The sequence below is a fragment of the Camelus bactrianus genome, chromosome 14 (genome assembly GCF_048773025.1).
Source record: "Camelus bactrianus isolate YW-2024 breed Bactrian camel chromosome 14, ASM4877302v1, whole genome shotgun sequence".
In the NCBI taxonomy this organism is placed as follows: Eukaryota; Metazoa; Chordata; class Mammalia; order Artiodactyla; family Camelidae; genus Camelus; species Camelus bactrianus.
In genome coordinates, this window is record NC_133552.1 from 21947250 (window position 1) to 21962322 (window position 15073).

The following is a 15073-nucleotide window of genomic DNA, read 5'->3' on the forward strand; positions in this document are numbered from 1 at the left end:
ATGTATGCTTTCCAAGTTCCACATCCACTACCTAAATTCAGCCCCACATCAGCTCCCGCCGGGACTAGAGCAGAAGCCTCCCGACTGGTCCCCTTGCTCCAGTCTTTCCTCCTCCATTCTGTCCTGAGATCAAGGGTCTCACAAATCCACTTATTGTCTCCGCCCCCCCACCCCCGCCACACTACTGACCAGGAACCCTCAGTGATGCCTCATTGCCTATCGAAGAACTCCAAACGCCTTTGGCTGCAAAACCAATGTCCCTTTGGAGTCCTCAGGCTACTTATCTCAACTTAATCACTTTGGTTATTTGCTTTTCTTCCTTACTATCTGCCGATCCCACTGGAAATAATCCCCATTGTGCTTATTTTGCCCACTGAAGTCTCCATCCGCAGTGCCTAGCACAACGTCTGAGACATAGGAGGCATGGGACGAAAACATGCTGAATGAATGAATGTCTTCACTCCACTTTGTAACGGAATAATGATACACTGAATCAATCTGAATTATTTACTGTTTCCTCACTTACAAAATGGTATTGTTTACTACCTCCTCATTTTGACTGCTCCGCTTTCTCTTTGGAATTTTCCCATCCTCCCCATCTCTGCCTTCAAGACCCACCTGTAAGTCTATATTCTGTGTACTGCCTTCCCAGATCTGCCCTCTAAGGGTCCCTGGTACTGCATTCAGGCAGTCTTGGAGCATTTATTGCGTCCTGTTTTATGTCGTAGTTGTTTATGCATGTATCTTGGCTTTCTGTTCAAGATCGTAAACTCCTAGAGATTGGGAAGCACACTTCCCATATTTGGGGAGCATAATTCCTACTTTTTTGTATCTTCCAAAATTGTGGTTACCCACTAAGGACGTTTGAATCACTCACATTTGCATTCCCTGGTAAATGAGAAGTTGAGATCTATAAATATTTCACCTTTTTCATCTCCACTTACTCTCCAAATCCCAAATATGTTCTTTAGAATGTCAATCATTGACGAGCCATTGAGTTTTCTTCTGTTTTCTGTACATTATATATTTATGATGTGGTGAAACTCATCACTGGCTTTGGGATATGCTGACCCAACACGATGTGTTTTTAGACTCAAAACTCCTATAATTGACCCTTGGGTTTCTGTTCACTCATTATTAATCTGAATAGATACACTTTTCTGAAACCCAGCTCTGGCTCTGAGAAAAACACTGTGTAGAACAGCTTCTGAATTTCATGTCCTTAATTTGAAATTTCATTTGTCTCTCTAAAGTGTAGAACATGAGACTTTGGGAGCCAGCTCAATGACCTGCTGGCACTGTAACTTCAGCCAGATTATTCTACCTCTTTCTGACTTGGCTTCCTCACCTGTGAAGTGGGAATAATAATAGCACCCAATTCACACGTTGATTGTGAGGACTGAATAACTTAATATAAACACACTAATTATGGCTGGCAGGTGGGAAGCAAGCAGACAATACAGTGCATATTTGAGGCTATTATTCAGGGAAAGCCATTGGAAAGAAGCTCATTTAGGGAGCTTGTCCGTCCGTTCCGGACAGAGACTCAGACCCTGAGTTAGATGTGAGGGACCATCATGACCTCTCTGATGGGAGCCTTTCTCTTTCAATGGCTTTGGAAGAGTGTCAGCTCTTAACTGGATCTGAGGGAACCTGTTTGATGTGGCCTCTGTTTATTTTCCTGTCTAGCTGTGTTGAATACCTCTTGCTTCCTAGAAAGTGCTGTACTTTCCCTCATTTCTAGGTTGTCACGTGAGCTATTTTCTCCATGTGCAGCACCTTTCCAACTTCACTGTCAGTTCTTCAGGAATATCTTCCATGATAACCACTTCCCCCATCTCTAAAATTAGGTGTATTTCCTAGGAATTGTGATAGCCAAAGATGACATTCAGACTATGCAATAATGAGTGTTGCAGGGCATGAACCTTATACTAGCCATGGCACTGGAGCGAGGTCTCGGGAGCTCCCGGCATCGTTCCTTTAGTTGCTGGGCTGTGAGGCACTCTTGGGCATCCAGGAGAGGGGCTGGGGAAGCAGGTTAATGTGGGGAGCAGGAGCTGTCTTCCAGGTGGTACAGAAATTGTGTTAACAGCTGGGCCCCATGGTGGTTCTTAAGAGCCAAACACCAGTGTTGACTATGGCCCATCTTACCTCCTCTATCAAAACACTCCCCATACTAATTCTGTTTGTCTATTTCTTGTACATATTTCCTGCCACATTTTGAGTCTTAGTCAACATACCCTTCAAATGATTGTCTTAGGTTGATTTCCCCTGAAAGTGGGGTCTGAGTCGAGGGCTCAATGCAGCCAGTTTCTTTGGGAATTGCTCCTGGGGACCAGGAGTGAGGAGTCCGGAGAGTGAGGGGAGAGGGAAGAGAAGCCCATGCTAGGGGTGTATTTCTAAGTCACTGCCATAGGCAATGAGGGCTTAATTTGGCCTCACCTCCTCGGTGGCAAACAGAATTCCTCTTAAAACTCTCCTTAAGGAAGGGGATGCTGGAAACTTTATCTCCAGGCTCACATCCTCCTTGGGTTGAGGGTGTCTACTGTAAACATTAACTTACTTGCACTTCCTGTTTGCATGTGTGTGTGGATTGAAGAGACTTGGCAGCATGAGAAAAGGTCCTGGGGCAGAAGCAGAAAGGTATAGGATGTACAAGAGGAAGGCACATCCACGAGGTGTGAATCTACACTTGCACAGGACTGTCCACTGTAGTTGTAGCCAGAATTCCAGGTGCCAGGAAGAAATTTGATATGGGCACCAGAGCTACCTGTTACAACAATTTACTGGTCCTACGAACCTGGTTTTCTTAAATGAAATTTTTAAAATGTCTTCCTAATTTCCATGCTTTTTGTGTTCTTCCCTAACTCTTCCTCAGTAGCTTCTCTTCTACATACTCAAAGATTTAACAAATAAATATTGAGCATCTAATGCATGTGACATTTTGTCAGTGGGTCCTGTGGTAGAGCAGTAATAAGACCCAGTTCTTGCCCTTCATTGAACTTCATCAGGTCCCGACCCAATGCTATATAAATGGCTTCAGTACATTGCATGTAATGTTTAAGGCTTGAAATTGTAGTTCTGTAGAACATCGGGTAGACCGATGGAGACCAGGGGTCCTTAATCTAACTCTGAACTCTGATTTTTCTTACTCATTTTACATCTGGGTTTCCTCCCATCCTAAATGCAAATTATGCCAACTACCTTTTCCTACTTGAGCACTATGTTGAGTGGGTAAAGGCCCAGGTAAGCAACCTATTATATCCAGGTTTAAAGTAGCACTGTCAGTGTGCTCTTTTGGAAAATGTGAATAAACAGATGAAATAAGAAAGCAACTGAAATGTATTAAATTGTCTAAAATCTCTACTCTCTCCTTACAATTTTGAGACTTAGAGGGTAAGATTTATAGGATGTTAATCTCAAACTGCAAAACAGGGAAGTCCAGCTCAGGTTTATTGTGATGTGAACCCATCCCCTAGATCAGGCTCTTCCCTAGGAGAAGAGGAGAGAGAGGGAAGATTGTTGAGCACATGACGTGTACCAGTGTGTTGTAGGTACTTCACACGAGTGAGCTCCAGGCTAAGCTCTACGTGAGTACATCTCATCCCTGGTGCCTACCTTCCCCCTATGATGCCCACAGAGCGCCTAGGTGGTTCTTTGGCTTTTGTCCTTTCTCACCACTCAGTGATCAATGGATGCAAGACGTTTCACTTTCTCCTTGCCATCCCCACATTTGTATCCTATGCCTTCACACCATGCTGTGAGTCAGGCTCCTCTATTTAAAAATGCCAGCCCTAATAAGGTATTCACAAAGGATACTGAGATTATGAGGACTTTCTTTCTTAATTCAAATAGTAATTTCAAGGCTGAAAATTTCAGTTAATAGCATTCAAGGGGAGAGAAATTTGGAGGACAAAGTGGAGATGTTGCCACTTCTCAAGTGACACCCCATCTGATACCTTTCTACAGGGCTCACCCTGCCCACACCCTAATGTCAAGCAGCTTGTGGCATAGGTTGACTCGATGGGGAAAGCGAAATTTCCATCATCATTATCAATGCTCTGGTGCCTGCACTAAGACAATGACCTTTTCAGGTGTTCAAATGGGGTTTTAGCAAAAGTAAGAAGACTACAGGAGAGAAAAGGTCACCTGAAACCAACAACATTTTACTTATGAGTTTCCTAGGTTTCTGGGCCAGTGGAAATACTCTCAATAGTAGAATTTTTTTTTTTTTTCTGTTTCTACTGTTGGCTCTGGATTTCCAGCCTACCAAGGTAGTCTTCGGCAAAAGGGTAATGAATGATAATTCTGACCTCAAATATTGACAGTGCTCTCCCCGTCACGGAGTCATTCATTTAGTTTTCAAGAATGTCTTCTCTTTTTAAAAGGATTCTAAAGCTGAATAATTCATTTCATCTATTGTGATTATTCACATTTCAATTATAATTATTATTAACCAGGCGCCTTTTGCATGTATGTATAACACCAACTTTCACCTTTCTTAAAAACCATTGTGAAGACTGACAAGCAGAAACACCTTTCCTGTGTGTTTCAGTTCTGGTTAAAACATTTTGCTGGAAGAAGTGTTCATTTTTATCACCTGAAACTACATTCAAGTAATTTGGTTTCAGTTTCAACAACAGTGTCAAAAGCCCAATATCAACAGAATTTATTTGCTTTGGTTTTTAGAACTCTTCCAAACTTGGAGTCGAATTTTACAATTAATCTTTTTTTTTTTTTTTCCTAGACAAGGGCACATTTCTTAAAACTGCATTTTGTGATTTTATAATTTAATATTTCTGACAAGGAAGAAAAGCTTAGGCGAAATACCAGTAGCTCTTAGGAAACCTTTTATTTGACTTTTATATTACAAACCAGGCTCCAAATCTGAAAAGACAGAGAATCTGACACATTGCTTGGTACAAAGAAGTCAACTCAAAATGTGATTGATTGATCCAAAGTGATGAGAATCTAGGATCAGCCTAGTTGAAATTCACATGATCACTGTGGGTTTGTACAGAATGCTGGTACCTCTAGGATGGGGGAATCTGCTTCCTTACAGTGGAAATTTATTTAAATAAACTCAAATGCAAGCAGGTGTCGCACATTTTTCCCTCCTCTTTTTCCAACTAGCTTTTGCTTTGGTTGGACTTTGCAGGTATCAGCAGAGAACAATGACCAGGCCCCATCTTCCACACCTTCAGATGCCCAACGTTTCACTCACTTTGACTGTGTTTACCTCTGAGTTGTAAAAGAACAGAATTCAAACTTATTCTATTCTTAATCAGAGGATTTTCCTCTGATGGCAATTAAACTGGGATAAGCAGTAAAAAAGATTTTGAAAGTAAAGCAGAATTTTTCAACCCCTAGTTCCTTGAACGCCAGACTCATTATATCATCTGCATCAGAGATCAGTGATTAGATATGTGTGGTCAGTGCTAGATTCACTGCTGCTCAAACTGTGATCCATCCCCTTATGCTGGCTCACAGCTTCTTTCCTGCCCATTATGTGATGTGTACGAAAGCTGAGAATAGACGTTTAGAAACCTGAGTGGAAATTTGACTTCACGATTTTACATCTGTTAAATCTAACAATAAAAAATTGATTGTATTTTGTATTTATTGTTTATTTGTTTTCTAGTAAGTCACTTTTTATTATACTTTAGTAAAGTAATGCTCTTCTGTGAGTTGGGGGAAAAAACCTGAAACTGATCCTTTACTACAGATAGTAAGAGAAACACTGATTTGTACTGTTGCCCGCCCTTCAAGATTCACAGTATATAATATGTAATAACTGAAAGGCTCTGAGAAGTCATGCAGGAAAGAGACCTATTTGACTCACTGTGTCCAGTATTTACAAGGCTTTAGAACCCATATTTTTTCCTTTTGGGGTTACCACTACTAGTATTCTATGTAACCTATGTTCTACAGTACACATTTTGGGAAATGTTGAATTATGATGAGCAGTATTTGTAAAGCATTTTATATTTTAAAAAGCACAATAATATATTGTAAAAATGTACTGTAAATGGAGTCGGTAGGCAAATACCACACTCTAACATGATGCTGTATTCCATGTTCAGAAATGTATGTTTTAGTGATTTAACTAGAATATGAAAACTAGTAATATCATCTCATGTACCTTCAAGGTATTTGAGAGAGTTAATCCAGGTAAGGATAACTTAATTTTATTTCAGTTAAGGGATACAAAATAAAAATCAGTGGGGAGGAAGAGTTTGGCTGTTTATTCATGATGAAAATAGGACACTGAACCCAGTTTCCGTGTGTGATACGTTGGAGCCAGGGACGGTGCTGTGAATCACATGATGTTCCTGCCCGTGTCCTTAACTGTCTATGATTTGGGTGATATTTCAAAAACCTCAAAGCAGAGCCTGGAGATTTGGTTTAGACAAATAGGAGGCGAGGTTACCGACTTTCTGAATTAATCCACACAAGAAATCCAACTCCTTGGATTCCCAGTAATAAAGGAGATTACACTGTTTTACTGAAGTGACAATGTGAACACTAGTCAAATTGAAACGACAACAAAGAAAATAAGAAGTAGTTCATTTTTTTCAAGTGAGGAATTTAAAAGGGAAGATATCCTGGGATGGCAGTGGACGGAGATGTTTTCTGGCAACCGTGGGCTGGCAGCTCACCCAAGAGGGTGTTGTGTCCTTGGGGAATTCTCTATGGTCCTGGGTTAGCTGTCGCCCATTAGCACTGGAAATAGGATCTTAGTAATGCTTCCCAAATGACAGGTGTTAATATGCTAATTAATGGTACCACAACAACCCTGTTGATTAAAATCAGACTATTGGCAACACCGAGGTGAAGAGTACACATTCTCGATGCAGGCTTCCTAGATTCCAGTCCTGGCTTCTCTATTAACTCGCTGTGTGACCTTGGATAGGTGACTTAGCTTGTGGTCCTGTTGAGAGGACTGAACAAGATAATGGACATAAATTGCTTAGAATGTTGTCTGATGTGCAGTAAGCACCGGATAATGGTTAGCTATCATGATTTACGTTGATAAACGCAATGTCAAGTGGACTATGTATTCAAATTGGCTTGATTAGCTTATTTCACCCTGTAGGCAGGCTACAGAGGAAGCCAAATTATCAGCAGTTGCCTCGTAATCGTGGCACTAGAAGGAGTTAGTTCCATTTGTGTACTCCATAGCACCAGCCTGTGACCCCATGATGCATCCATTTCAGTGCCCTTCGAATGAGGGAGGAGAGACCATCCCTGTCAAGTTCATGGGAGCCACTGGGCCAACAGCTTCCAGTAGGTCAAGGGCAGGAGTTGCTGTCTTTGGAGATGGTCTGTCTCTTTATGGTGACTGTATATACTATGTTCTGATCCTCTGCTAATTCTAGAGTGCATCTCTCAGCTGACATCCTTACTTCCATTCTCACACACATCATCTTCCTCTTGAGCCCCATGATGCACACACCTATGAGATACGCATGTGTCCAAACTCAGAGTCTATCTGAGAATTGAACAGTGAAGAATAAGATTTCTTTTAGCAAACAACCCATGCTTAAGAGAATCACTAAATTTGAAGATCTGCAGAAACAGAATCACAATCTCAGAAATGATGGATGGGTTTTATTGAGTGCAATTAAATTTCTGCCATTGCCTATTGAATTGTAACCTTAGGATTGATCCAGATTATCAAGTGTCTGCTTGATCAATTCTGTCAAGTTTCTGAAGAAACGGATTGAGTTTAAACAAAATCATGCCCATCAAACAAGGAATCTCAGAATAATCCTGAAAAGTTTGACTTTTTGCCACACTCCAGCCAGTGTTTGGACCTTTTTGGACTCATGGTTATAGATCGTATTGTATACAGCTGCCGGAATTAGATGCTGGAAGCCCTCATCAGTGATATGAACCTGTGTGAAATTAGACAATTCTCCCCTATGGTTCAGCCTGCTAAATTTTACTGATATTTTTACAATCTTGTAAAATAGTGGTGAATGGTTACAACTAAGCTTGCTCCTTTTATGAAGAGAGTGGTTCCAGGTATTTTTGGACTGCTTTTGTTTTACTATTAAAAGTCAATGTCTGATTGGCTGCAGTGTGGCAGTGAGAAATCAGGAGGTTAATTCATGTATGGAGTGTTGGAAAGCCAAATATTAAGAAGGTGAATATTTTTATTCTTAATTATCCCCCATTTAACATAGCAGATAGATTTTGTGCATCATTCATTTCCCCTGAATTCTATGATTAAAGTATATGAAAATAAACTTTTCATTAGCAATCTAGTGAAGAAAATAGACCCCCATTCAGACATTGCATTGTCTTTTCCCACCATTTCTATTGCTTTTTAAAAATAATCTCCATCATTTTTACTTGACAATGAACCTCCAACATCACACTCAAAATTAACTTATAGTTTTCATTAAGTGCATCTAGACTGTCTGTGTCTTTACCCAAATCCAGAGCACAAACAAATTGATTTGCCACTTATACCAAACTTCTTCCTAAAGAGAAAAACTGAAAGAATGTCTGACTGCTTTTCAACTCTAGATGAGGTAAGCACAGTGTTCAATAACTTCATCAAATAAAGCCTGCATTTTATGGTGCAAATGCCAGGCTTCACAGGTCAGTGAGCTTTTTCAAATGGTACACAGGCTGCCTATATCAAATTTGTACAAAAGAATTGATTTTGGTGGTTGGAATGAGGCCATTTGAGTCTTGCTGCAAGCTTTCCCGAAATAATAGTGCTGTATTAGAAGATAAATTATAAATAGATGACTGTTTTTAAGTATTATTCAGAATGTTAACAACTACTATAACGGACTTTCTATTGCAATCCTAAATAGCAAGTGTCAACTTGATTTTTCAAGTTCTCCGGTACCTCTCAGCAGTCGTGTGGATTCCAGCAAAAGCCGTGCTCTCTGGCTGACAGAAACATCCTGTTTTATGTTCACCCTTTGTTTTCTTCCCTTTGGGTCTGGCTGTGCCTCTGTTATTGGCAGGACAGCCCGAAGAGCAGGTAGGGCCTTTGATGTCTGGCAGGTGTCACCCCTGGGAGGTGGGGAGAAATGTGTTTCCAAAGTGGAGGTTCTTGATGTGTTTTGCTTTTGCGTGAGAATTAATTGGCAGGAAGATGGGTAGGTATGTGATGGTCATGTGCCCTCATGCCTTGTATTCTCATGCAGATCGCCCTACAGAGTGGAAGGTTTCCCTGAATTTCCAGCGTGCTCACTCCAAGTGCTCACGAGGGCTTTGTGCCACACGGAGAGGCACTGCGTCTCCTAAGGGGGCTTTTCATAGCTCTGCCTTGCTTAGGAACTGAGTGCACGGGCTGTTCTGTAGAAATAGAGAGTTCTGTAGAAGAAGCCTTCTCCAGGTCCTCCGAGCAGACTTGGTCATTTCTGTCTCTGTCCCCCTGTTCTTCTGAATTTCTCTCTCCGTATGCATGTTTGTTTTCTTGACTAGGGCAGGAATCTCTGCCATCTTTGCTTCCCTCCCAGTGTCGAGCGTAGAGGTGGGCACATAGTCGGTGGTTCTATTTGTTGAATACCTGCCAATACACACACCTGGGGGCTGAGGGTTAGCATCTGGCAAAATCTGACAAAATCTCAAACATGGACTATTTGCTGATGTGAACCTGGGGCTTAGACAAGTCCATCTGATGCTCAGGTGGGAAGGAATTCAGGAGTAGTGTTTATTTTCTTAGAAAAGTAAAGAAAACTTTACTTCAACCCCAAATAAGAAAGACTCTTATGCTTCTCTTCCCAGAGTGTAAACGCCTGCCCACTGCTGCTTCTCCGTCCATCAGCGAGGAAGTCGGGTGGATCTGAATGCTCCTTTCAAATTTAAAACTTTTCAGCGTCTTTGGTGGAAAATACCAATTGCTTTTAATTTGCTTTATCCTGTGTATTCTGAAGAGCGATATTCTCTTTGCTTGTCAGGATGCTCAGAAACACAGATGCAAACTAGAAGAGCTTTAGTGGCTATGAGACTTACAACAGAACTTAACTGCAGCCAGGATGCTACCGAGAAAACTTCCAAGCATCGTTTTGGGCTGTTCAGTGCCTGACCGTAAAGCATTTGCAACTGGGACATCAAATTATTACATATTTCATGTAAATATTAATATCTGATGACTGCACTTAACATGGAAATGAGGGATATTTAAGAGAATCGTCTCAGTACCTTCCCTCCCAGTATTAACATGATGTCTGTAGGTTCCTGGTAGTTTATTTCATTGTTAAGTGGGAATCATCTCTTCTTTGTCGGCGCCCATCATGCCTTCTCGGGGGGTTGACAGCCCATTAGTTAGGACGACATAACCCTCAGGCTGCCTTCAGTGCCAGTCCAGTCTCAGAGGTACCTTTCATCACTTAAAATAACAGCAGTTCTTGGATGTTTAATATATTCCTCAGAGCTGAGGAGCTCAGGGCCACTCTGGGCAAAGTAGTCCCTTAGGGAAAGAAGGGAAGCATGACTCCTTCTCAAGCCAGTCACGTGGCAAAGGCTTCCCTTCCCTTGCTTTCCCTCTCCTGTCCCACTTCTGGTCCCAGGGGAAGCACGTGTTCCTCTGCCTGCTCTTTATTGTAAAAACGTGGAGCTGAAGGGGACCTCAGAGATCATTTGTAAGCTGACAGGTGAGGCCGCTGAGGCCTGGAGAGGTCATGTGACCTGCCTGAGGTCACGCAGCTGGTTGGCCGAGGGCTGGACTTGAACTCCGGGTCTTCTGACTTCCACACCAGAGACTCTTCTATCAGGCTCGAAAAGGCGCAGGGGCAGTAGAAGCAGGGAAGATTCCACACTGTATTTTATGATAGAGAGACCTTCCTTCAAGATTTTCTCTCTTGTTGTACAAAGATGTTTATTTGTTTGTTTACATTTTCCCAGTTCTCCCACTTCTTCACATGAAAGGCCAACCTGACATCTTGTGCAGAGAACCGACAAACTGTTTCCTGTAAAATACACAGTGAGAAGCAAGTAGCACACGTACTTAGGGACAGTCAAGGGCTCTTAGTGTTCCAAGCATCCAACAGCTCAGTAAACATGCTTGTCCTGATCATCGAGGGAGCGGAGGGTATGGGAAGACACTGTTCAGAGGGCTGGGAACCAGAGGAAGAGCAGTGTTGCAGTGAGTCAGTGAGAAATATTCATGGGGCTGTGATAGGTCTATTTTTCCCAAAAGTATAAAAATGCAGAATCACCATCTCTGAAGCTCAGAGAGCCAGGCAGCCAGCAAGACTCATTTCTAAGCCTCCAAGTAAAATGTCAACAAGATGCTGCATGTCACAACAGAGATCCCAGAGACAAGCCTCGCATCGCTTTCTGTTCCACACAGACCCACGGGCGCTGTGGCTCCAGTCTCACGGCAGGGAGGTCTAGCCAGCACGGTAACACCGATGCGTACATGCCTCTTGGAGGAGGCAGGAGTTAGGTGACTGGTGGGAAAGACCTCACTTCTAAATGTCTAGATGCCGAGCACCTACGAGTAGGAAGTTTAAGAAGATGAAAGTCCCGGCAGATAAGAGGGGCCACGGTTTCCCTTAACTTTGACCCTTGTCTTTCCTTTCTCTCACTTTCCTTCTTTTTGCTACCTCTCCTACCCCAAACCCTAACTGACCTACAAAATGCAAGGCTTGCAAAAGTGCCTTGTAGGAGCTCTGTTCCCACAGTTGCTGGGATGGGACGATGTCAGTGATCCTGAACCACGTTCTGATTTTGAGTTTCAGAGTAGTTAAAGGTGAAAACTGCTACCTGAGCGAGACCACAAAGACACACAGTCTTCTCTTCTTGCCCTATGGAACTCCAATCCTGTTTCTCTTCCACTTGGAGACTCCCTGGTCTTTGAATGCTTCCTGATGTGAATGGAATGAATATAGCAGTTTAATCTCTATTTGAGTTGTCCAAACAATTTTCTTTTGACAGAGGGAGTAGCGATCATAAATTCAAGGTCTTTATCTTTGACTTTTAGGGTGAGCCTGGGAAAGACACATCTCAGGTCATGATATGAAGGGTTACGATGAGGCTGAATTAGAAACTGAGAAAGAATAACATGGGTTAGAGCTGCACAGGTCTGCTTATGTGTGGGCTTTTTTTTTTTTTTCAGTAAGTATACAGTTAACCCTCTGTATCTGTAGGTTCTTCATCAATGAGCCAACCTCAGATCTTGTACTATGTTTATGATCTGTGGTTGGTTGAATTCAAGGATGCAGAATCCAAGGATATGGAGGGCCTACTCTGGGACTTGAGCATCCTGGGATTTTGGTATCTGTGGTGGGTTCTTGGACCCAACCCCCCAGGGATTCCAAGGGGTGTCTATACTTACAGTTACAGTTTTATTATAGCAAGAGGATACAAATCAAAACTAGCCAAAAGAATAGATGCTTAGGATGAAATCTGGGACTGTAAAGGTTCCAAACATGAAGCTACCATGTCCTCAGGGACATAGTACCCTCCTGGCATCATTGTGTGATGATTTCGTCTGCCCAGCAAGCTCGCTGTAACTCTGGTGTCTGGAGTTCCCACTGAAGGCATGATTGATTGAGTTGTTGCCCATGTGGTTGAACTCAGTCCCTCCCCAGGGGTCAGCTGGAGCTGGATTAAAGGCCAGACCTCTCCTTGGGTAAAGTGAATTCTTTATTACACAGCTTGGCAGTGAGGGGTGACTTGAAGCACATGTATGTGTAAACTTGTCAGGTTCTGGAAGGGTGGGGCATGGAGAGAGGTGCGTAGTGGGTTCACATCGCCATCAGGAGACCCTCATTCACCCTCCATGTCCCGGAACTACATGTGCTGGGCTGTGTCCACCATGAACCCAGGTGGAGATGCCATTTGAGTGGAAATGAAAGCTACTGACATGTTTGGTTAAAACAGTCCAAATCTCTGGGCTCGACCTAGTTTTACCTTCCAAGTAGGTCACCAGTGGCTGTGATCCACAGTCTGAGTTTCCAGCCTCATGCAGCTGGAAACAGAAATACCTAAAGGTGTCAGGCTGAGAAACTATTTGTTAAAATTGACTCTCAAAACTCTTGAGTTCTTTACAGTAAGATTAAGAGAGGATGGGTTCGGAAAAATTATCTCCAAATAATTAGCATTAGTGTTTTGATGAGCTCTGAGGTTTGCGTTTGCTCCCTAAGCCACTCTGATTTAGGGAACAGCCAGCTGTCTGGTTCTGTTCTTCCTTGGAAACTGGAACAGGCCGTTTGTCTTTGAGATGAAGGCAAAGCAAGAGGCTAAGCTGACTCATGCTTTTCAGACTCCCCAGGTGCTGGGAACCGGGTGACTTACTGGACTTCAAAGAGCTTTTCTTCATGAGAAGTAAGTGCAGGGAGTTAAGAGATCCCCAGAATAGGAAAAGACCAAGGTGACACTTCTCTCAGATCACCTGGAGGCAAGGTAAGAATGCGTAGAGCTGAGGAGAGTAGGGTAAAGACAGGAAACTCTGGGCATTTTGTGTTCCTCTGGTACTTCTCAGGACTTACAGTCGGAGAGACCATGATACTAGACTACTAGTCTTCTGTTACAAAGGAGCTGCTTTCAAGCCATCTCGGGGGTGACTTAATGCCACAAACCTTGTGCATGGATTCGGAAGAGCTAGGTTTGAACAAGGCTGCCTCACTTCCCATCTGGGCTGTGTATTCTGGTCTGTCCCCTAACATTTCTGCTTCTGTTTTCTCATCTGTAAAATGGGGCTAAAAATATCTACCTTAAAAGGTTATTATCAGAATGAAGGAACTGATGCATATAAAAGGTCTAGCACCCTGTCTTTGAGCAGTGGGTGTTCAGTAAACATCCTTCCCTGGTCGTACCTGCTTCCTGTGACCCCAGCACATCCTGTTCTGTGAGACCTCTTGCTCCTCAAAGGTTTCTGAGTAGCTGCTTCGACACCGAATTCTGTATTGTCTTTAAAAGTCTCATGCAGCCTTGCAAACCCAACTTCTGCTTAATTGCTTCCTCCTACCATTGCGTTTGATAAGTTCTCTATAACTCAGTTTGAAGCTTAACCCTATTTGCCCCTTTTCAAGGGAACTGTGCTTGGGGGGGTAAACTGTTTCTGAAGAATTGTGCAATTTAGGAAAATTAACTTTCAGGCCGGCCATGTGGCTCTGACAGCTTCTCCTGCTCAGTACTTAGCAATAATGGAGAAAATGCCAGCAAAAATGACAAAACGGCAGCGCTCTGACCCACCAGGTAATTGTATATTGAATATGTCTTGGCTCAAACCAGGGATGATTTTGCTTAAATGAACTCAGGGCAAAACTGCATGTTGTAAGTCATATAAAACAAGACCAGTGCCCTGGGTAATTAAAGATGCAAACTAAAAGCATGAGATGTTTGAAAATGGAAAGTGAATCTCACTGGCTTTAAAGGGGCGAGGTGACACGGGCTGGGGAGGGCAGACCGTTATTGCTCAGTGAATAGGTTTCAGGCGTATATATGGGTATGAAAAAAGACAGGCAGTCATTCAAACCTAGTGCTTTTTTTTTTTTTTTTATAGTAGAAGGTAAAAAGATGAGAGATATTGGTTGTCCAGAGCCTACAATGGTGCTTATCATCCTACAGATGCACAGAGAGGGGCAAAGAAAGTAAAAAGTTTGAAGGAGATAAGTATAAACCACAGAGTGAATTTGTGCAGGAATGAGGATTAGCACTGTTAAGTGCTTTAGTCACTTGATCCTGCTAATCTTTGTTCTCTAATGTGAAAATTCCACAGGCTTTAGCAAGAGACTACTGGAGGTTCTTATATGAAACCAGGGCTGACCGTCATTGGGTAATCCCCAAGTCTTTGCACCCTGTCTCCTCGGTAATCAGAAGTCGCAGCAGGAGGAGGCAGGCAGAGAGATTAGCGCTCCATTTCCCAGCACATTGTGTTTCTGTGTTGCAGCATCTTTAATTACTGAAAAGTAATTCACTGAATAGTACCTTAGTGGCTTGAAAGAGTTAATGCAGTTTCCAGAAGTGTCTAACCTTCTCCCAGGGAGTAGCTTAAGCACAGAGCAAATCTTGCTCAATAAATACTAAACAACAAGAATCAACTGATAAAGGTCAGATGCCACAAAACAAAACTGAACCGACAGCCCATTTAATCCAG